The sequence below is a fragment of the Homarus americanus genome, unplaced genomic scaffold (assembly GCF_018991925.1).
Source record: "Homarus americanus isolate GMGI-L3 unplaced genomic scaffold, GMGI_Hamer_2.0 scaffold4896, whole genome shotgun sequence".
NCBI classification, from domain to species: Eukaryota; Metazoa; Arthropoda; class Malacostraca; order Decapoda; family Nephropidae; genus Homarus; species Homarus americanus.
Genome location: NW_024749657.1, coordinates 10,362,496 through 10,385,811, shown reverse-complemented (window position 1 = coordinate 10,385,811; position 23,316 = coordinate 10,362,496).

Here is a 23,316-nt window from a genome sequence, read left to right as displayed (position 1 = left end):
TATATGTAGTGATGATTAGACAATAAAATACAACAGTTTAATGCTAAAAAATATACTTTACTGTACTGTTGAAGGATATCCAGGAATAAAGTCAGGCAATGCTTTGGGACGTGTCTACACGGTTCACCCCAACAACTTTGAATGCTATTGTTTGAGACTACTTTTGCACCACATCCGTGGCCCAACATCATATGCAGCACTCAAGACAGTGAATGGACAAGTCTGCAGAACCTATCAGGAAGCGTGCAATCTCCTTGGCCTACTGGAAGATGATGGTCACTGGAATGACACATTAGAAGAGGCAGCAGCTACTCAATCGCCAATGAGAATGAGGAACCTGTTTGCCATCATGATTGCTACATGTGGACTTTCCAACCCAAGCCAGCTCTGGAAAAACCACCAAGAAAGTCTTTCAGAGGATCTGCTTCATCAAGCAAGAAGAGAACATCCTGGTCAAGAGATTGAGTTCATGGATGACATGTTCAACAGGGCTCTGATCATGCTGGAAGACAAAGTGATGGAGCTATGCGGAAAAAACCTGACTGATTTGGGATTGCCTTCCCCAAACCGAGAAGAACCAGTAGTTGCAAACAGGGAGTTGCTCAGAGAGACAGACTACTCAGTTGAAGTTCTGGTGAATTTTCTTGAAGAAAATGAGCCTCACCTGGTGCCTGATCAAGCAAATGCTTATGAACAGATCTTGCAAGCGATACAAGCGGAGCAGGGAGGTATGATCTTTCTCGATGCACCTGGCGGGACAGGAAAAACATTCCTGATCAACCTTCTGTTGGCCAAAGTACGTCATCAGGGGAAAATTGCTCTTGCTGTGGCATCCTCAGGCATTGCTGCAACACTACTAGAAGGAGGACGTACTGCACACTCAACTTTTAAACTGCCTCTCAACCTCGCTCACAATGAGAATCCAGTGTGCAACATCAAAAAAGGATCGGCAAAGGCAAAACTCTTAGAAAAATGCAGCCTCATAGTCTGGGATGAATGCACTATGTCTCACAAGTTAGCGTTTGAAGCATTGGACAGGACCTTGCAAGACATACGAGAAAATGACCAGCTCATGGGTGGCATTACAATGGTCATTGGTGGAGACTTTCGCCAGACCCTACCTGTCATTCCTCGAAGCACTCCAGCTGATGAACTGAATGCGTGCCTCAAGGCATCATACCTTTGGAGAAGTGTTCAGACACTCACCCTATCCACAAACATGAGAGTACATCTACAAGGAGATCAGGATGCTGGACGGTTTGCAAACCTTCTACTACAGATTGGGAATGGAACTTTCCTTGTTGATTCAGAAGGACAAATAATCATTCCTCAAGGATGTGGAAATGTTGTAAAGTCCTCAACTGAGCTCACTAACATGGTTTACCCAAACATTATCCACCACTACAAGGATCACAAGTGGCTGCGTGAACGCGCAATTCTGGCACCAAAGAATGAAACAGTGGCTGAAATCAACATGACTCTACTCAGGCAGCTTTCAGGCAGTGAGACCTCATTCAAATCTGTTGATACAGTAATCGACCAGGACCAAGCAGTCCAGTACCCTGCAGAATTACTTAATTCTTTGGAGCCCGCTGGAATGCCTCCTCACCACCTCATTCTCAAGATTGGAACTCCTATAATGCTCTTAAGAAATCTTGAACCACCATTCCTTTGCAATGGCACAAGACTGGTGGTGAAGAACATGACGCCACATGTACTGAAAGTTACAATACTGACAGGAAAAGCTAAAGGAGAGGACGTTTTTATACCAAGGATACCTCTCATCACCACTGACCTGCCATTTGAGTTCAAGCGACTTCAGTTCCCGGTTAAAGTGAGCTTTGCCATTACCATCTACAAAAGCCAGGGACAGTCCCTAAAGATGGTTGGCCTAAACCTGGTGTTTCCCTGCTCCTCTCATGGACAGTTCTATGTTGGATGCTCCAGAGTGGGAACTGCCAAAAATCTGTACATACTTGCTGCTAATGGCAAACCAAAAATGTGGTCTACCTTAATGCACTACAGTGAGACAATGTGGAGCCTCCCGGAAGGTGGCGTCCTACCGTGGCCTAGCGAAAGAGCCGCCCAAAGGGCGGCTCTTTCGCTAGTTGTATATAATGATGTTGCAACAATAAATCAAGAACGCTCAGTTGTGTATTATAAAATCCCTCCCACTTAAAACTTTCTTACCTAATCCCGTAACTGGAAAGGATAACCAAGAACATTACTGTTAAAACAAAAGGTAAGAATTAATAACATTAAATAACTGACCGGAAGATTGTCAGTTGTAAGAATTTTGTGGTCGTATTGGAAGATGAAAATGAAAATATGTATAAAACAATGACACTTTCCTACGTCTCGGAGTCAACACTCTTCAGCGACTCAGCAGACCTTGAAAAAGTTATCCCACGACGTCAGTTCAGAGGCCCTGGCGTCCCTTACCTCACACACATTACGTATTTACTTCCCCTTTATTGTCTGGGTATATCATCTGAATCCTATCACCGTCTTCTAATTAAAATTGCGATTTTATGAATTGTTCATCCCAATTAAATTTCCAGCAGAAAATAGTCTCTCAGAATTCACTGAGCAATTTTCAACATGAATTCTAATGTGCGTCTTTTTGGATTCTGAACATCCTTGTGATGTATAGTGGCACTATCATAAAGTTGGTGTTAGCTGTTATAGAGGATAACTCCAAACTTGTGACTTCAGCCATCTCAGTCTTTGTAATAGGCAAGGTTTGGTTTGAGCGGAAGGCTTATTGGCTCTGTCCAACGCTTTCTGGTGGAATGAGGGACTCACGACGACCTTCAACTCTCCAGCGCTGCAGAGCCTGCCAGATGTCCGCTCTGTGGCACTCTCCCTGATGCGGGGCTCCAGATTTTTCGTTTAGGGTTTAGTCCCGTAGCCTTATACCTATCAAACTTAATCCACAAGACAGTCGGGCAGTGGTTGGTAGGCGCCAGGGCGTGTCCCCGATTCCACATTCCGGTGGGCTTATGCGCCGTACCTCTGGGGCCCACTGCTGCTCCGAGATCCCCTGCTGGTCTTACCTGGGGCCGCGAGGTGTCCAGTTACCACGTGTTGCCACGAGGAGGGACAGCAGGAGTCTTGATGGGGAAGAGGCTGTGCACTGGCAGGCGAAGACTTACACACGGTTGCTCCCCTGTTCACCACGAGGGCTAGCCAGCAGCGGTAGCTGAAAGTGTAAGAAAGCAAGCAGATCCTGCACCTTAACGCTACTACTGCTACTACTACTTTGCTGTCACTCGGAATCGAGTATTACGATCAACCAACTATAATACAATGATATGAGTTATTAAGGATGTCACCTACGTCGGTGAGTTCTGAGGTGACTAAAGAGTTCGATACGGTACCGGCAGGGTCGTTCACAGAAGTTACATATGTGGAGGGCTACATCTTGTGCATCTTTCTGCGTTGGCGCTTGTCTGCCTGTTTCGTGTCAAAGGGGTAAGGTTCGTAACAAACAAAAAGTAAATGTATTTTAAGAGAATTACAATATATGGTTCTTAAATTTGTATTGAGAACACAACTCCAACTACGGTGTAATGTATGGATTGAATGTAGCCCCTTTTAATAACTGAATACTTGATGATTGTAGTAAAGAAACTTAAATAAAATGCATAAATATATTTACAAATGCTTACCACTAATAACAAAGACATAAAGCTAATCACATGAACTGACAACCAAATCAAAACACGATTCTAGAACATAAATACATATGACACCAAAACAGCCAACCAGCCTCAACAATGAATACCGTGAGTACATCACCCGAACGATGACAAGTGAACTGACAACGCAGGTCAGTGGTGAAGGTCTGATGACTGACCTGGCTCTGAAGCCGTTGGTTTCTGTGGGATGCTTTGAACCAAGGTCAATATAGAGAGGTCGGCTTGACAGTGGTCTAGTTTTCGCTCGCTCTGTGCAGTGACGTCACGTGAACTATAGCTGGGTGGCTCTCTCTCTCTCTCTCTCTCTCTCTCCACTAGTCTGTCTACCTTTACAGTATCATCACCATAACCCGTTTCCTATATCCTGGTCTAGGGAGGTTTAGCTCGGAAAGAAGGAGAAAGATGTAGCTATAGTAAGAGAGGCTATCTAAAAGGGTGTCCTAAAGGGTCTGGCCACTTTCGTCCCTTCATTGTGGGGGGAAGGAGACCTTGCTTTGAACAGGTAATTCTAATATGAAAAATATATAATCATACAATATATATCAAGAATGCATACACAGTTACAGTACCTCCGGCAGGGACGTACAGCTCATAAAGTAATTGGTTGTTGAGGGTAGTTTTATCATGAGATAAGTTGCACGTAACAGTATGCAATCGGGCTAACTCGAAAGCATTGACATCTTCTTGTGTGGTGCTCCTCCAAGCGACTAGGGTATGGAGTAATCATCTCCCAGGTGAGGGGGGTCGATTTGTCACTTCTTCAGGTTTGTCTAAAGATTATCCTTATACCTTTTCAGTTACCCACTAGCGTTACGTTTACTATTCATTAGGTGACTGTAAAGTAGCAGCTTTGGCAGTCTACTGTCGTCCATGCGGGTAACAAAGCAGTCCAGCATAGTTGTTCATGGATAATTATATACTCAATGCTCCAACACTTGGTGTCAGCGAGAATACTGGCATTTGTTCTCTTGTCGTCCCAGCGAACTCGGAGGATGGAACATAGACTACGTTGGTGAAAGTTTTCAAGTGCTTTGTTGTGCCTCCTGTATGTGACCCATGTGTCGCTGCCATATAGCAAGGTGGGGAGGACCACTGCTCAATATACGTGCAGCTTTGTAGATAATTTTAGCTCCCTACAGCTGAAGACACGGGTACGGAGTCTGCCAAAGGCTTAAGATGCACATTGCACAACTCATCCAATTTTCAAGCTCTTCATCTATGTCCACAGTGATGGGCAGGTGGGAGCCGAGAAACTGAAAGTGGGTAACATTAGAGACGGTAGTACCATTAAGCTGGATGGATGATGGAGTTGTGGCTGAACCAGGGCAGGCTGAAAGAGAATACGAGTCTTACATATATTCACCTATAGGCCGAAGTGTGCATACGCATCTGAGTAGGTGTTCAGGATCTCCTGTCGGTAACTTTCAGTGTGAGTGACAAGGGTGAGGTCGTCTGCATACTGCAATTCAGTAATGGAAGCTGCCAACACCTTTGTTCCTGCCTGGAGTCGTCTTATGTTGAAAAAATTTTTCATCTGGTACTCGATGTCCACCCCGCTGGCTAAATTGGCACTGGCACGAATATTCAAGCCAACCACGAAAATGGAAAAGAGAGTTGAAGCCAGTACACATCCTTGTTTTACCCCTGTTTGGGTGGGAAGAATTCAGACTGGGTGCCATTGTGGCAGTAGCTACCTCATCCAATAAGGATGGAGGATAGCTGTTGTGGGTCAGCTCTGGATACTGAGGAACCTGCTGGGTAGTCAGGACATCCACTTCGGTGTATCCGTTGAGCAGTGAATGATAGTGCTCGTTACAGCGCTGAAGGATGCCTTCTTCCTCTTTAATCAGGGAGTTACTGTCGGATGAGTGGAGTGGGACTGCCCATGAGTGATTGGCCTATAAAATATTTTAGTGAAATTGAAAAATTCGCTCTTCTTGTGGTGATCTGCAAGTTTTTGTGTTTCACATGGTTTATTCTTAAACCTGCCGTTCTTTAAATTGCAAAGTTCACAGGAGACCGCCGTTTTTTTCTTGCAAAAGGAATCGGCTTTTGTCCGAGACTAACGCCCGTATTATTAAACATCTTCCCTTGAAGAAGGTCGTCGTGTTTCAACCCGAGTTTTAAACTAATTGAGTCCTGAGGGTCACCACAGTATAGTACTTAACGGGGCGGTGTGGCGGTAAAATGAACTAATTCCAATATTATATATTAATTGTATTAACTGTATTGGTCCAATCTTGTCTCGTGTTTTAGTTTGATACATTTGAAAGAATCCCTTGAAGCTCTTTAAACAAGTCTGCCTGATGCGAGGCTCCACCGCAGATTTTTCGTTCGGGGTTTGCTCCCGTAGCTTTGCACCGTCCAAGGTTAATCTGCAAGTCAGTGGGACAGTGGTTGGAAGGCGCCAGGACATGTTCACTTGCCAGTGGGTCTATGTGCCGTCGCTCTGGGATCCACTGCTACTCTGAGATCCCCTGATGGTCTAGCCTGAGCCCACGAGGCACCCAGTATCCGTGTGTTGCCACGAGGAGGCACAACTGGAGTCTTGATGGCGAAGAGGCTGTTTACTGGCAGGGGAAGACTTATTCAAGTTGCTTCCATGTTTGCCATGAGGGCTAGCCAGCGGCGGTAGCTGAAATCGAGAGGAAGCAAGCACTGCTTGCACCTTAACACTAACATAATGCTGCTACACTATACGCATTACACCACCTTGTGGAGAAACACACACACACACACACCACCGGATCATCAAGACCTATGAGGCACCCGCTCCTGCAGTGCAGCGGCTTCGGCTAATGTTGGCCCATTCCCCAAATCCCTCTCCTCGACCCATCCTCACCACCAGGATATCACTATAATCCCGCCAAAAGTGACAATTTCGTTTCAGAAAAAAGTGGGATCAGTTTTGAACAGTAATGAATAGTGTTTAAGCCAGTGATTTCAGCACTAGACAGTACCACCAATCTGCACCCAGAGATAAGCACCCTTGGGAACCGACCACCATCTTCTGACCAGGCGATGTTAATCTGTCCACCCTGAGAAGAGCCATGGGTCGGCTTTACACCTGACCACAAGATAACACAACACCACTTAGCAGAGTGTGTGGTACTGTGACCCCACACCACACTGCACCACCCGGTGTCTCATGACCATGTGTCAACACCTCGGACGAGTTACTGTACCACGTGAACACCACACCACCCGGTGTCTCCAAGACCACGTGAACACCACACCACCCGGTGTCTCCAAGACCACATGAACACCACACCACCCGGTGTATCCAAGACCACGTGAGGTCTTTCATGTCAACACCCCAGGTCGAGTTACTGCACCACGTGAACACCACACCACCCGGTGTCTCCATGACCACGTGAGGTCCTTCACGTCAACACCCCAGGTCGAGTTACTGCACCATGTGAACACCACACCACCCGGTGTCTCCATGACCACGTGAGATCTTTCATGTCAACACCCCAGGTCGAGTTACTGCACCATGTGAACACCACACCACCCGGTGTCTCCATGACCACGTGAGGTCCTTCACGTCAACACCCCAGGTCGAGTTACTGCACCATGTGAACACCACACCACCCGGTGTCTCCATGACCACGTGAGGTCTTTCAAGTCAACACCCCAGGTCGAGTTACTGCACCATGTGAACACCACACCACCCGGTGTCTCCATGACCACGTGAGGTCCTTCATGTCAACACCCCAGGACGAGTTACTGCACCACGTGAACGAATGTTGGAAAAGAGGCACAGGAGAAATGGCACCGGAAAAAAGGCATAATCAACAGACAAGGAAAAAATGGCACATTAATTTTTATTGACATGTTTTCGCTAAAATTTTACTACCACTCTCTATCAACCATGAATCTATCTAGCCTCCTTTTAAAACTTTCCAGCGTTCCAGCACTTACTACAAAGTTGCTAAGCTTGTTCCACTCGTCCACCACCCAATTTGTGAACCAGTTCCTTCCTATCTCCCTCCTAAACCTAAACTTATCCAACTTAAATCCGTTGCTACGAGTCCTATCCTGCTCGGATATTTTTTTTTATTATTTATTTAGTTTATTTATTTATTTTTTTGGCGCCCCCCTACGTCCTTGTGTAAGGTGAAGCGCAAAATCGTTTACAGCGCCCAACAGGGAAGCATGCTAAGTTCATGCTTTCCTTATGTCTCATGAGTTAAGGGCGTAGAAGACTGAAGAGTTAATGGTTTATGTTTAAGCAAGTTATTGGAAGCTCCAACAACTTGTCCCTGAATACAAATTCACAACTTTCGATTTACAGCAGGTACCTACTTTGCTGCTAGGTGAACAGGGACCAGGGGGACTAGGAAGAGTGTCCAAACAACTTCCGCCGGCCCTGGAATCGAACCCGTGACATCTTGCTTGCGAGGCAAGAGCGGTACCGCTCTACCACCAACGCCCCTGCTTGGATATTATAAGAACTTTATCTATATCTCCTTTATTGATTCCTTTCACCCACTTAAATATTTCTATCATATCTCCCCGCACCCTTCGTCTTTTTAGGGAATGCAAGTTTAGTTTCTTTAATCTATCTTGATTTGGAAGGTTTCTAATTCCTGGAATCGTTTTCGTCATTCTTCGCTGCACCGACTCCAGTGAATTGATATCCATTCTATAATAAGGGCACCAGAACTGAACAACATAATCGAGGTGTGGCCTGACTAGCGCAAGATATAGTTGCAATATGACCTCCACACTCTTATTCCTTACTCTTCTAGATATAAAACCTAATACTCTGTTTGCCTTATTTCGAAAATTAACGCCCTGTTTTCTTGGCCGTAAGTCTGGGCTTACACGTACCCCAAAGTCTCTTTCACAAGTCGACTTCTCTAGGTTGATGTTCTTAAGGCTGTATACATTGACAGTATTTGTTCTTCCAATATTAAATACGCTGCACTTGCTGGTGTTGAATTTCATTTGCCTTTTTTCAGACCACCCCTGCAGTTTATTTAAATCCTCCTGTAGTGCATTTACAACCTGCCCTGAATTAATCTGCCGCCCTATTTTGTGTCATCCACAAACTTGCTTATGTCACTGCTGATCCCAGTATCTAGATCGTTTATGTAGATTATGAACAAGAGTGTGCTCAGTACTGACCCCTTGGGAACTCCACTGGTTACACAGCGCCACTCAATTTTTTTTTTTTTTTTTGCAAGGTAATAGGTAGATAGGCAGCTACCAAACAGGGTACTACTACCTCCTGGGAAAATATTGGAAGCATAATATGTTGTCTAATGGTAGACCCTGCTGCCAAAGGGCATCACGAAAATTGTGACCAAGTCCCAGGTTGCTGATCTGACTTTCTGCCTCATTTACACACAATTGCAGGGTCTCAATTGCTTCTCTTAACATTGACAGCACAACATACATATATATTGTTTCTCACTCCTGATCTTTTTTTTATTTTATTTCTTTATATGTTAAGTTCATGTTCCTTCTCCTTTTAGTAGTGAAAGCTTTTGTTAAGCGATCCACCCACCCCATGTCTTTGTATGTAATAAGTAATTTCTGTCCAATGTTTACTTTCAGCCCTCGGGCTCCTTCATTTTTCAATAAACCGTTAATTATTATTATTATTATTATTATTATTATTATTATTATTATTATTATTATTATTATTATTATTATTATTATTATTATTATTATTATTATTATTGCACACACACACACACACACGCACACGCGCGCGCACCCTTGTCTGCTTACAGTTTCTTGAACATGACTATTAGTTCTTTAGTAATTCGGACCTAATTAGCATCACTTCATTATGTGTGCGTGTTCGTGACTACACATACGTAAACAAGGTGAAATATTGCTGATGATGCAAGCACTCGACGATGCCAATCCTTCTGATACATGTTTCAAGATGGAACAACTATGCGCTAAGCTACGATTATAGATCTGTTAAGCTAACTTTGAATTAGATCATCGCAATATAACATTCAAGGAGGCAAGACTGTAGCATAAGAGTAGAGAAACCCAAATTTTCCACGTGTTGGTGGTGTGGTGGCGGTAAAAACAAGATGCTTGGCAAAAGGGAGGGGGAACGGTTTTTTCTGGGCCTCGTAAGTCGCTTTCGGTTCACGTGTCAGCTGTTTTCTGACTGTGTGTGTCTTTCCGGGTTTGTGTTTATGTGATTGTGTCTGTGTATATGACCAAGTTTGTCTGTGTGTGTCTGTGTATTGACCAAGTTTGTCTGTGTGTGTCTGTGTATTGACCAAGTTTGTCTGTGTGTCTGTGTATATGACCAAGTTTGTCTGTGTGTGTCTGTGTATATGACCAAGTTTGTCTGTGTGTCTCTGTGTATTGACCAAGTTGGTCTGTGTATATGACCAAGTTTGTCTGTGTGTGTGTGTGTGTATATCACCAAGATTGTTTGTATGTGTGTCTGTGTATATGACAAAGTTTGTTTGTGTGTGTGTTTGTGTATAATATGACTGTTTATCTCTGAGTGTAACTGATTTTCATTGTACCTGTGAACATAACTTTGTCTGCAATGTGTCAGTCTTTCAAGTATAACCCTGTCTGACAACCTTAGCCTGTGTCTGAGTGTGTCTGTGCCCTTGTCTGCCTCTGAGTGTTTAAGTGCCTTTGTCTGTCTCTGAGAGTGTATTACTGTCTGTTTCTGAGTGTGTCTGTCTCTGTCTGCCTCTGAGTGTATCTGTGTCTTTTTCTGCCTGTCAATATGTCTGTGTCTTTGTCTGCCTCTCAATATATCTGTGTCTGCCTCACAATATGTCTGTGTCTGTGTCTTTGTCTACTTCTCAATATGTCTGTATCTGCGTCTGCCCACTGGCATTTGGTCACGTCCTGGCTCCTACCAACCACTGCCCCAGTGCCTTTTGGATTAACCTTGATAAGTATAAGGCTACGGGAGTAAACCTCAAACGAAAAGTTCTCTTAGAAACTATTGTATACCTAAAAGAAATCTTTCTGTAACAAATTATCATAGCAGTCAAGGACCTGATAAATATGATGGTAGGTATAATAAAACCAGGTAGGATTATACCGGAAGATAAATGTAAAGGAAGAGAATCCTGTCAGTCAGGAAACTGTGTTTCATTAATGTAAGACAGAAGTTTAAGCTTAGTAGATACAATATGAAGATTACTGAAATTTATATTCAGGAAAAATGGTTTGGGTACCAGTTAGGAAGTAATGTTTGTGACAAATGCAAGATGGTGGTGAGTAGGTTGTGATTGCATTACTGCTAATTTCACAATAGTCTGGTGCTATATGATAACCTTCCACTACTAAATGCTTACTTACATCCTGGCATATAAGTATCACACTGGATTGATTTGGAAAATAAAAATATTGCTATACTGTATGCAAAGTGGCAATTAGTTGACCAACTGGCAACAACTGTGTATCAACGCTACCTAGCCCTGCATTCACTAGATCAGCTATGAGCCTAATGTTTGTTTCTATGAAAGCTTGTACAGAGGCCTCAGCTGCATGCATATATTCAGTGAAGTAGATTAACCATTCCAGTGTAGATTCTGACCGTGTGAATCCCTGGACAACTTGTGTTAGTTGATTAGTTTCGTCAACAATAGCATTCATATGAGAGATCAGAGTTTGTACTGCCTTATTGGGTTGTTGAATGGCCATATTTTGTTTCTTAACCGCTTTTGAAACTGCATTCACTTTACTCTCTAGTTTAGCTACATCTTTGGCGGTCGCATATCAAACAAGTTGTTACTTATTAACCCTACAAAGTTAAACAGACCACGTTTTTTACGCCGTTGGGAATGTACACTCGCAACAAAAAGTATCGGTGCATACTGTAGTGTGAACAATTTGAGACCAGTGACGATAGGTATTGGGAAAGGCGAGTTGTTCCAGCCTTATGTTGGCAGCCCTGGTCAAGTGAAACAAACCGTTATAAATAAGGTCGGGAAGTGATAAATAGACAGTATGAAATATGAGGAGCTCCCTGTTAACAAAATTATTTGTGATACTTGTGAATATTGCCACATTAATTTATGCTACCAAGTAAACCACTCAACCTGGTCGTCCTGAGGGGTGGTGCAGTGTGGACGGCCGCTCCGAGACCTGTCGTCTGTAGCACCAGTTTCGAGGTATCGCCGAATCCATCGTGCAGCGGTGTTCCTGTGGACACCAACCCCCCGACTAATATCTGTGACGCCGAACCCTTCTTTATGAAGGGCAATAATAGCTCCTCGTGTTCCCTCTGAGGTTTTCATATCTTCTGGCATGTGTAAGATCTCTACTGCTTCATATTGCCTCTGTTTTATACCCACGTTCACCGAGACCGAACCCTCGCTCATCATTCAGTCGACACAAAGCAACAATCCGAAAAGAGGAAACAAACACACTGATTGTCAGCCATCTGGCAACACCTAGTGGAGGGGGGGGGGAATTATAAGGATACACTTACCAACCTTCCCGACATATCACAGTGTATACGTATCGTTTCGGAAGTCGTCGATCTCACCCTGCATCGATACTTTTTGGTGGGAGTGTACATTCTTCTCAATGTCTTCAGGAGATATAGGGAGCTTTCCCTCAAAGTGCTTTACTCGTTTGAGTAGACTATTCATACGGTCGTTCTGAAATGAGATAGTCTGTCGGAGTGTTGTAGAGATTGTAGATTGTTGTTTGAGATCTTGCAGAGTTTGCATAGCTGTTTCATTTTGGACAGCTATTGACCTCGGGTGCACTGGCGTGCGCAATTACTGTGGAGCTCGTACTTGGCAGTTACAACATCTTGTACTACAAGTACTTTGGATAGTGGGGAAACCTGAGCTCCGAGTTCGACTATGTCTGCTGGGGATGCGGCTGTTGTCACCACACTCCAGACCAAAAGGAGTAATTAACGATTTTTGTTTGCTGAGCGTGCTTTTTGACGATATGTATTGTCTAGTGTAATATTTTGTTGAGCAACTGTTGTAGTTGAAGTAGGATGTATTTGATTTACATTAGGAGTCCCTACTAAGTCTCTGCTGACTTTTTTCAATCTATCTACATGTACTATATCTGTGACATTTCTCCTTGGCTCAACAACTTAGAATTTGTTTCCAATTTCTTTCCCTCTAATCACATACGGACCTGTGAATTTAGGCGAGAGTTTTGATGTGCGTTCTGGCGCTTTTATCATTACTTTGTCTTCTATTACTAGACTTATAGGTTTAGTTATTTTATGTTGCTTGCAGATCATTTCAGCACGTGAGGCTGCTAAATATTTTCGCACTTTTCCATGGATGATTGTGAAAACATTGATTTGCTTTTTTGTATAGTCATCCATGTTGTACACAGGTTGCGGGGTTCCTGCTAGTAAATCATATGGCAAGTTTATTCGTACCGTAAATTATGTAGTATGGCGATTTGCCTGTAAAGCTATTTATAGATCCACTGGTGGACGCTGCAACCTGTGTAAGCCAGTCCTCCCACGAACTATGCATTGGATTCACCACATGTCGGAGAATGTCAAGAATTTTTCTATTTGTACGCTCGACCAACCCATTTGAAGGTGGTTGGTAGGCGGTTGTGAAGGTTTGTTTGATGTCATATTGTTGACATATTGCAGTTTAGAGTTCATTCTTAAATTCTGCCCCGTTATCTGAGAGTATCACCACAGGTGAAGAAAAAGGACAGATAAGATAAGTGACTAATGCATGAGCCACTAATTCGGCCGACTTGTTCTGCAATGGTGCTAGTACTACATCTCTAGAGAAATGGTCAACACAGACAAGTACGTAACTAGAGCCTCGATGGCTTTTTGGTAGTTGCAATAAATCGAGCGCAACAGTATCCCATGGACGTTCGGGCTTCGGGTATTCTAAGGTTGTTCCCTTGTGTTTTGCACAAGATAAAGATTTAGCAATGTGAAGCTCGATGTCGGTCCTAATAGTTTTCCAATAATATTTTTGTCTAATTTCTGTTAGTCATCTGTCTCGCCCGGGATGCCCAGCTTGGAATGCATCATGGAAGAGAGCGAGGGTGTTTTCTTTTAATAAAATAGGAATAACATTTTGTGAGATTGACTCTTGTGTTTTCACTGAGCGATACAGTATGTCGTGCCGCAGCTCAAACTGTGAGAGTGGCAGACGTAATTTGGGCAAATTTACATCATCTCCCGATTCTAAGGCATAGATAACCTTGGACCAGAGTGGATCCTGTAACTGTTCCGCCCTTAACTGTGACAGGGTGAACGTAGGTAGTGGCGTGAGAGGAGCTATGTGTCTAGATAGCGAATCAGTTGGTCAGATACCAGCGCGCTAAATGCCCTCATAAGCTCTTCCCATTAAATAGTTCTGTCACGGCTGCATGATCTGTGTGGGCTGTGATTGGATATCCAAAAATGATATCCCGAAAATGCTTCAGAGCCCACACTACAGCTAATGCTTCTAATTGAGTGACTGAATGGCGTGTTTCTGCATCGTTGAGGGTGCGACTGCAATATGCTATTACACGCCATTTTCCTCGATGATCAGTTTGCATGAGCACCGCCCCTAAACCTCGGCCTGAGACATCAGTGCACATGGTAAATGGTTTTGTGTAGTCCGGAAAGGCGCTCTTAAGGGCATTAAAACTGTCCTCTTGTTCTTTATTCCATATATACTCTACATCCTTTTTGAGGAGTTTAGTGAATGGTGAGGCTAATTTGGCATAACCTTCAATGAAAGAACGGTAGTATCCTGATAATCCTGGGAAACTACGAAGTTGATCAGTGTTCTTGGGACAAGGGAATTGCTTCACCGCCTTTACCTTGCAATCTACTGTGTGTATACCGTTGTCATCCACTACGTGACCAAGAAATTGGATTTTTTATTTGAGAAATTCACATTTGGAAGTCTTACTTTTAATCCAGCTAGATGTAGCTTTGTGAAAATTTCTCGTAGTTTCTTTAAATGGCTTTGTAAGTCTTTGCTTACTATGATAAGATCATCTAGATAGGCATAGACTGAGTTACCTATCATTCCAGCAAACAAGGTATTGATCATTCTTTGGAATGTTAGCGGCGCATTTCTTAGGCCAAATGGCATTCTTAAGAACTCGAAAGGTCCCATTGGTGTACTGAACGCAGTTATTTCGCGGGATTCCTCATGTAAGGGAATTTGCCAGTACCCGCTAAGTAATTCTAGGGTACTGAAGACGGCGTTGTCTTTTCCTAGAGACTGTAGTAAATCAGTTAGGACAGGCATTGGGAACCTGTCTGGTACAGTTACCTGGTTGACTCGTCGAAAATCTATGACTGGTCTCCATCCTCCATCTTTCTTGTGAACTAGGAATAAAGGTGAGTTCCATGGTGATGAGGAAGGTTGGATCACCGGTTGGTCCACCATGTCTTGTACCATCTGTTGGACTACCGCCCTTTGGCTGTGGGGCAGCCTATATGCTGGGATGTAGATTGGGTTAGTGTCCGGCTTGAGTGGAATATGATGGTTTGTCAACGTTGTTTTACCTAGGGGTTCTCCAGGTAATGTTATGATTTCTTTGAACTCGTCGAGTAATTCTAAAAGATCACTTTTGCCTTGAGGATGATCGACTACTTTCACGTGTGGTGTTATTAACGTTACTTTATCTACAATATGTGATTTTTTTCGCTCTATTCTCCCTGTGTTATACTGCCTATTGGTAATTCTATTGGCTCTGCGACAACCACTTTGTCGTAAACAAGGAATTTACCTAACCAACGCCCTACTCAGGGAGGGATGACGTCACGTCTTACGGTAATCCACCTTGGGGGGTTGACCTTATTGTGGCTATCAGCATGGGGAGCTGACCTGGGGCTGTCCTCTGTGTTGCAGCGATCAGCCTGGGGGCTGACCTGGGCCTGACCTGGGTCTTGCGGTGATCAGCCTGGGGGGTCTGACCTGGGTCTTGTGGCAATCAGCATGGGGGGCTGACCTGGGACTGTCCTCTGTCTTGTGGCGATCAGCCTGGGGGCTGACCTGGGGCTGACCTCTGTCTTGCTGCAACGAGTCTTGGTTGTTTAAGCAAGAGATTGTTTGCTTGTCTGGAACCACTTTGACAACCTTCCTAATCTCCGGTGATATGGTGTTGGCTGGTAGTGATCTCAGTCCACACTCGGATATAGGCTCGGCTGCTCTTGCCTCCAGTCGGGGTAACCATCAGTCTGTTGTATAGCTCAGTATTAGATTGCTATGTTTGCGATCATTTTTATAGTGTCTTTTACCACTGTTTTTCTGTGTATATGTTTTGCAAGTGTTTCTAACCACTGTCCACTTATTTTTCTTGTAATTGCTTGTTTGTTGATGATTCACTTAAAGTGCCACTTAAGTCACTGGAATCACGTGTTTTGTTTGTTTCTGAATGTTTCGCTGATTCTCGTATTCGTCTCACCGTTTTGCCATCGGTGTCTTAGTCAGTTTTATATATCACACACAACTATGGAACTCTTAAGTGGCAGGGTTGACGTAAACACTTGTTCTGGTCTTTCTTTATTTCTGAAGCAGTTATTTACACAGGTTCTTAGTTTGGGAGAGAGTGTATTGTGAATTCTCTCCAGATAAGTGTCTTGAGTGCACTTATATATGAGAACACTTAAGTGAGGTGTTCACGCAGTTACTAGTGGTAATAGTCTGGCTTCTCCTCTCGCTCAGAGCGTGAGAGTCAGATAGATTTAGATTGCCCCCGAGGGGACTAGTTTATTGGGCACCCCCTTACATCCTATGCAAGGTGAAGCGCAGAAGCGTTTACAGCGCCCCTCTGGGAAGCATGCGGAGTTCATGTTTACCTTTATGACTCATGCATTTAGGGCGTAAAAGCCTGAAGGGTCATGGGTTTTGTCAGCAGGTTACATAAAGTGACAGAATGATGAGTGTGTGAGGGGAAAATTTCCCGTAAAATTTATCTGTTTATGGCAAAGCGTGGCAGGTCCCTAATAATGTCAAGTGCCAGGCCATAGGCATTGACAATATTGAGAGACATACCCTTTAGTGTGATTGTGAAGGCGTGTACGTCGGTAGTGTCGGCTTCAAGGGGGACGTCGAGTGGTTGGTAGGGGACATCCTTCTTGGCGTAGGTACGTAGTCCACTTGCATGTCCGCATGATGGTCAATTGATGTGGAGAACTGGAGTGGATGGGCCCCAGGTGCCAGCATGCCAGTGGGGGACGGGGAGCCGGGGATGGTGTCCTCGGGTCTATGGGCAGGCGCCGCTTGCGGTGGATGGACGAGGGCAGCCAGGCACGGGGCAAGCTCGATGGCATGGACGCCAGCAGTGATGCCAGGCGGCGGTGGAGTAAGCCATGGACAAGAGGGGCACACAGGGGGGGCTACCAGCTTGTGTCAAACCAGAAGAGGAGGGGGTGACTGGGTAGCAGGGGTAGTCAGTGTAGGTTGGAGATGGCGGTACAGAGTGTATCAAAGAGTCTTTCAATATGGTTGGTAAATTCGTGTAATAGGGATATGATCTGTGTCGTGTCACCGGAGGAGGGTTGTGGGGGGCACCGATGGGAGCACAAGGCCTGACAGCGTCAGAGTAGAGACGGGGAGGAGGCCCAGTAGTAGTTAAGTTAGGAGACGGCCGGGACTGCTGTGTTGTAGCTAGGTGAGGCCTGGCAGGGGCAGGTGTTGTTGAAGAAGGCGTTGCTGGAGACAGAGGGGACGCAGAGGGATGCGGCCCGGTAAGCTGGAGGGGAGGTTGAGGTTGACGCAGCCTTCGGGGAGTCTTTTCTCCTGGGACAGGCAGACGTTTGGGGCATTGCCGTGAGTCAGCATTGTGCCAGCCACTACAATTACAACACCTGGGGTCAACAACATAACCCACACCATCCCCATGGAGGTGGTCTTTGATTTTTTGGGCACAGGCGGAGGAGTGATGGTTAGGTAAACAGAAGTGAAATCTGGGACGATCACGTCAGAAGCAGACGGTGAAGGTGTGACCCCAATGGGAGCAAATGACACAAAAAGTAGGCCCGAGGTAATAGGGTTCTGCATACAGTGGAGGGAGGACTGGGTGGGCCTCAACAGTGGTTGGGCACTCCCTCCCCTTCCATTTAACTATGACAGCTGCTTATGGATTCTTCTCCCGGTAGTGTCGACATATACTGAGTATACATGGATTAAAGTTACGAGGATCTTCGACTTCAGCGTATAGGGAGAATTGTTTAACTAGGATGTGGCAACATTCCGCTGCGTCAGCAGGAGGAGGCACGAGGACAGCCCCGTCAAGTCCAACAGTACTGAGTGTTTCATAGACCTCAGGTGTCTGACACTTGATAAAGTTACGGTTCTTCCCTTTTCGGAATTGAATGGTGAGACCGTGTTGCCTCCAATACTTTATTGTCCAATTAAACTGTTCCTCGACGATTTTCAATGAGTCCTTGGGGAAGTGCAGATTCAGCTTAATTGGTTGGTTGGCAGAGGGATGGGTGGCGAGGGGAAGCTCACTGCCCTTGGCATTGGTGTTGCCACTCCGGCAAGTGTTTCCCATAGAAACATTACTGTTACTGTCACTATCACTGAGGTCTGACTCTTGCGGGGTGTGAGATGCACTGTGACTATCCGTATCAGAAATGTCTGTATCCATGAGAAAGGGGACGCCTCTTCTGGGGCGTTTACGTCGACCCCCCCCCATCGCTGGCAACACTTGCCGGCGAAGGGGTAGGTAGAGACTGAGGTAGCCTTTGTGTGACGATCGGAAGGACAGGAGCACCTATGGGCACACTTCTGTCCTCTTACGTGGTCAGACCGCGACTGCGCGTGAAAGTCAAGGAGGAGCGGGCGAGGTATTTGCTAAATCAGCTTGACCTCGCTCAACCTCTTAAGAAGTTATAGACTCAGCAGTGGCGGACTGGGTCAAAAATTTATATCGGGAAAACTTGTAAAAGGGCCCACTCAAAAGGGTCCAAAAGGGCCCACTTAATCCCAAAACGTAGTCAAATGAATCAAATAAAAGTAAAGGTTTTAAGCAAATAAAATGTTACATCTATTCAATATTGTTGTATTTATTTATGTTAATGTGTGCAGCATAATACAAATACTAGAAAATTTTAATAATCTTATAATAAAAATGAAAATCTCAATCATAGAACAACCAATCCGAGTAATTTACAAAGCATAATTTGAAATTGTTTTCAAAGTATAATTAGAATTGGAACGTGTACATTTTTTAATGTGTGCACATATCACTAAAACAGTCAAAATTCAATCATTTACAAAGCACAAATCACCTAGACGGCAAACAATCTAGAAAACTGTGTCGATTTTTTCACAACAAAAGGAATAATGTCATCCACAGAAATTTCAGAAAGTAAATCTTTTTCGATGCTCATGAGCATAGGAGTTTCAAGTAGCTCATTTGATAGTGAAGAGCGTAATCGAGTTTTTACAATTTTCAACTTACTGAATGCGCGTTTGCACTTGACTTGTGTGAACGACAGGTTCCAAAGATATTTGTAAGCTAAGAACAAATTCGAGTATGTAGATGCTTGCAAAGAATACTTAAATAGAATACGGAAACAGCAAAGCAGGCACTTCCTACATGACTTTCCAGAAGTGCAACGTGAACCTGAAATTACATCAAAGTGAGTTTGAAGTGATGGACCATCACTTTGGGGCCCACCGGGAAATTTCCCGGTATCCTGGTGGGCCAGTCCGCCACTGAGACTCAGCATGTATGACATGAACAACTACTGAGTCTTTGTTGAATAAGTTAATGAATAACTACTGAGTCATTTACAACCACATGAAATAACTTTCAAGACCTTTACTGGCGCTGGTGCCTCAGTTGTATAGATAGGTGACAGATAATCTTGATTTTTTTTTCCATCCCCACAACTCCGGCTGTAGTGTTTCTCCTCACCACGTTTGAACTTGGTGATAAACACGATAACTGTGTTGCCGAGCTGCTGCAGAAGTGGGTGAAAGACGTAATAAGAATACAGCATGATTTGATTGACTGACTGATCTCTTAAATGATACAAATGTAAAATGATTGAGAATTGTTTCACTGCTTGGAGTTTTATATAGAGCAAGAATGAACCATTCTCCAGCAACTGCTACTTCGTCAGGAGTAAACGGAGGATTGTTGAATGCCGACACAATATCTTTTAAATGATCATCTTGTTGAGAAGACTAAACAGTTTTCATTTTTCCATGTCCATAAAACGAAGACGTTGTATCACAGCCGCTGAAAGCATGAGCAAACAAAATTAAGTCTCCGATGTTTTTTTTTTTAATGCTGAAGCACTGTATGTCTTGAGAACTGTAAACCTTTTTTTGGAGGTTTCCTTGGGCTTCTTTCAAAAATAAAATATCTTTATATGCTGGAGTTAGTGCAACAAGCAGTGTCAAAAGGTCCACATCCTGTCCAACCACAACAACAGACTCATGCTGATTTGTTACCCTGATTGCACCTGTGTCCCAATACCATCATTCTGAAATCTCTGCTCCGGTTGTATGATTAGACGCTACTTATTTTTAGATTACTCAAAAACTTCTCATGGGGGCACACTTAGAGGGATATTCTCATCAAATATCAAATATTATTTCAGGTAAAATAAGTTTCAAAAGTCGTTGTTGACGCACGATGCTCTTTGTACTGATTTCATTTGTGGAATAACCATAAAAAATTACTGAGACATCTTCACTGTAGTGTTTCCGAATGAACTGAACATACGCAACATAAACATCTGCAAATGTACCTTGCTTCGGCCAGACAACACGATGGATCAAGTTACCTCCATCAATGACATACTTTGCTCCTGATTGATGAATTACTCGTTCTTTGACATAGTTGAACACGTTGTACAAAGAAGACTTCTTCGTCTTTCTCATTAATCCTTTCTCATCAAATGGATAACGGGACAGAAGCCAACTCATGACTGAAACATGTCATCAAGTCTTCAGGTAACTTTATAGTGCAAATTATTCGCTGAAATAATTGAGTATGATGTCATCTGCAACTTTAACACTGGTATTGGTAAAATAAATTGGCTTCACTCTCTCGCTGCGCTGTACTTTTAATTCGCTAAATGTTTCTTTTTTCTCAGAGATTCATCCATTATCTTCTTGCCAACATCTTTAGCTTTGTAGCAGTTTATGTTTTCAGGTGCAACCAGACCACTCGACACTGAAACGAGGTCTTCTGTATTGATGAATGGGCAGTGATGTTGAGGCCATACAACAAACGTCTCAATATCCTCTTCATCCTTTCTTATCCTTGAATCCCTTAATTCAATATGTTGAAAGCTGCTGCTGGTCAAAACTCCACTAAACTCTTCTACACATTTACATACGTGGTGAGCTACAGGTAAAGCAAAGATCCATTTATTTAGAACACTTTCGGTGAAGCCTCTCCCATGAGTAATGCCTCCAATACTCGTCATATTTTTCATCAGTCTGTTCTATTGTCATATCAGACCATACACCACACCAATACTCTTCTGAACGTCGAATTGTGAAGTAACTGTCTGATGTAAATTTGTGAAACTCATTGTATGGCATGTTGAGATGAAGTAATTCCATATCTCAGAGGTATAGCTGGCAGGGTTTGGCGTACAGAATATGTTCACTTGCATAAAAGACGTACAACATAGCTCTTATGCAATCTAATTTAAGATTCCAATTTCCCATGCACTCTGCCTCAATGAAATGCAATGCGACAGTCACAAGATCAAAGTACTGTAACCATAACTGAGCTGTCTTTCCTGTTTGCATTAGAACTGCAATCTGATTTGTGAACTTCACTTGGATTTTTTTCAGAACATCATTGCTTTCCGCTGAGTAGAATGTTGGAGGCTGACTCTTGAAAGTTGAGAGGATTTGTTGTACATGTCGTTTGTCAGTATCATCAACAGCAATTTCTTGAAACATGATTTTTGTCAGTGCACAGTATGTCAACAGATGTACTAGACTAGCTTGTGCCTAGGCATGTCCTGAAAGCATGTGAGGTACAGATGAAGAAGCAAATACCGTAGAACATAGCTCTGAAATTCCACTGCCTGCCATAATGTAACTAAATGATCCGAGATATGACATTAACTGATGAAACCCCCCAGTCTCACAATACTGTTTGGAATTTCACCTTCTTGATGATCTTTACCTGAAGACACTATATCCTTAGGTTTCATATACAGTGGTTGGTCAAAGGTAACAAAGCACGTCATTTGTTTGGATTTTTTTGTTTCTTCAGTAGCAAATTGTAAAGTAGTTAGCACTGTGTTGTACTCTGTCGGTGGCAGATTAATGGAAGGTAGTGCAAGAATCTTTGTCTGGTCATAAGGTACAGTACCTGTTATGGCTTCCACGAAACCTTGCCATGATGGGAAAGAAGGGGTCTGCAGAAATTTCCCATACATCCATAGATCATCCTTTGGTGATGGGATTGTGACATTTGTACAAGCTTCACCTCTGTACTCAGTTTGCAGTTTTAAAGCATTCAAACCTTCCTTTCGTTGTCCTTGAAAAGTTTGTATTTTCATTTGTTCAGTTTTTGCAATTTCTGTTGAAGATGGAACAGTTCGCAATTTGGTAATTTCCTGATTTATTACATTCTTTGATGGAGTTAGGTATTTTATTCCACCCATCGAGTGACATGTTCCTTTGCCAGTTAAGGTATTTCTTTTAAAATCTGCTTTGTCAAAAACGTATTGACAAAAAGAATCTTTGTCCACATCAGGTTTCCAAGAAGTTACAGCAGATGACTCGAATAATGTGACATCATTATAAGTAGAACAAAATCCAAAGTTTGACACTGTGTTGACAATGCTTTTAGAAACTGACAGACCAAGTAGTATGGAAGATAGAAACGATCGTGACCGGGTTGTAGCAATTATTGAATGAACGATCACTGTACACTGTCTTCCTACTTTTTCCTTTTCGCTCTTTCCATGTTTTTAGATAACTGTATCCAAAAAGGCATGCAGTGTCTCAGGAACCACATCTTCTGCATTCTTCATAAATTCTGTGACATCTGGGTAATCTGTGGTGTTATAAGCAGTTGTTCTAATGTCCTCTCGAACTATAGTTGCTGCAGTTTTTACAATTCTTAACCGCTCATCTTTCTCATTTTCTCTCGCTCTGAGTACCAGGTATTAATCAGTTTTAGTCCAGAGCCACGGAAACAAACAACTGCTGTTCTTTTCTTCATCTGTGCAAACATCACTCCATATCCGTATGTGTTCAGTAATTTCGATCTCAGTGTTTTCTTTTTTAATGACGAACCTTCCGGCATATTTTCTTCAAGTTTCTTCATCAATTCGTGTAAAGAGAACTGGCATTCCTCAGAGTCATCAATATACAAGCACAATTTTTCAAATGCAAAAGCAATGTGTTCATCCTGTGGCCATCCTCGTTTTAGAGTTGATGGTCGGTTGCATGCAAATTTTTAGTAACATTTTCCATGACGCTGTTAACTCATCTCGATACTTTCTCACCCCCATTCGTCTTTCCTTTGCTCAGCATCCTCCAGTAGTTTGTTTTTCATAGTCAGAGTACGAACTTCCCACATACTTCTCGTTTATTCACAGGTTCTCTCCTTTCTGCAACAATAGCAAATTTTTCACCACCACACTCAGACCATCACATTCCCACCAGCACATCCACACCACCACACTCACACAACCATACCAGTACTACCACAC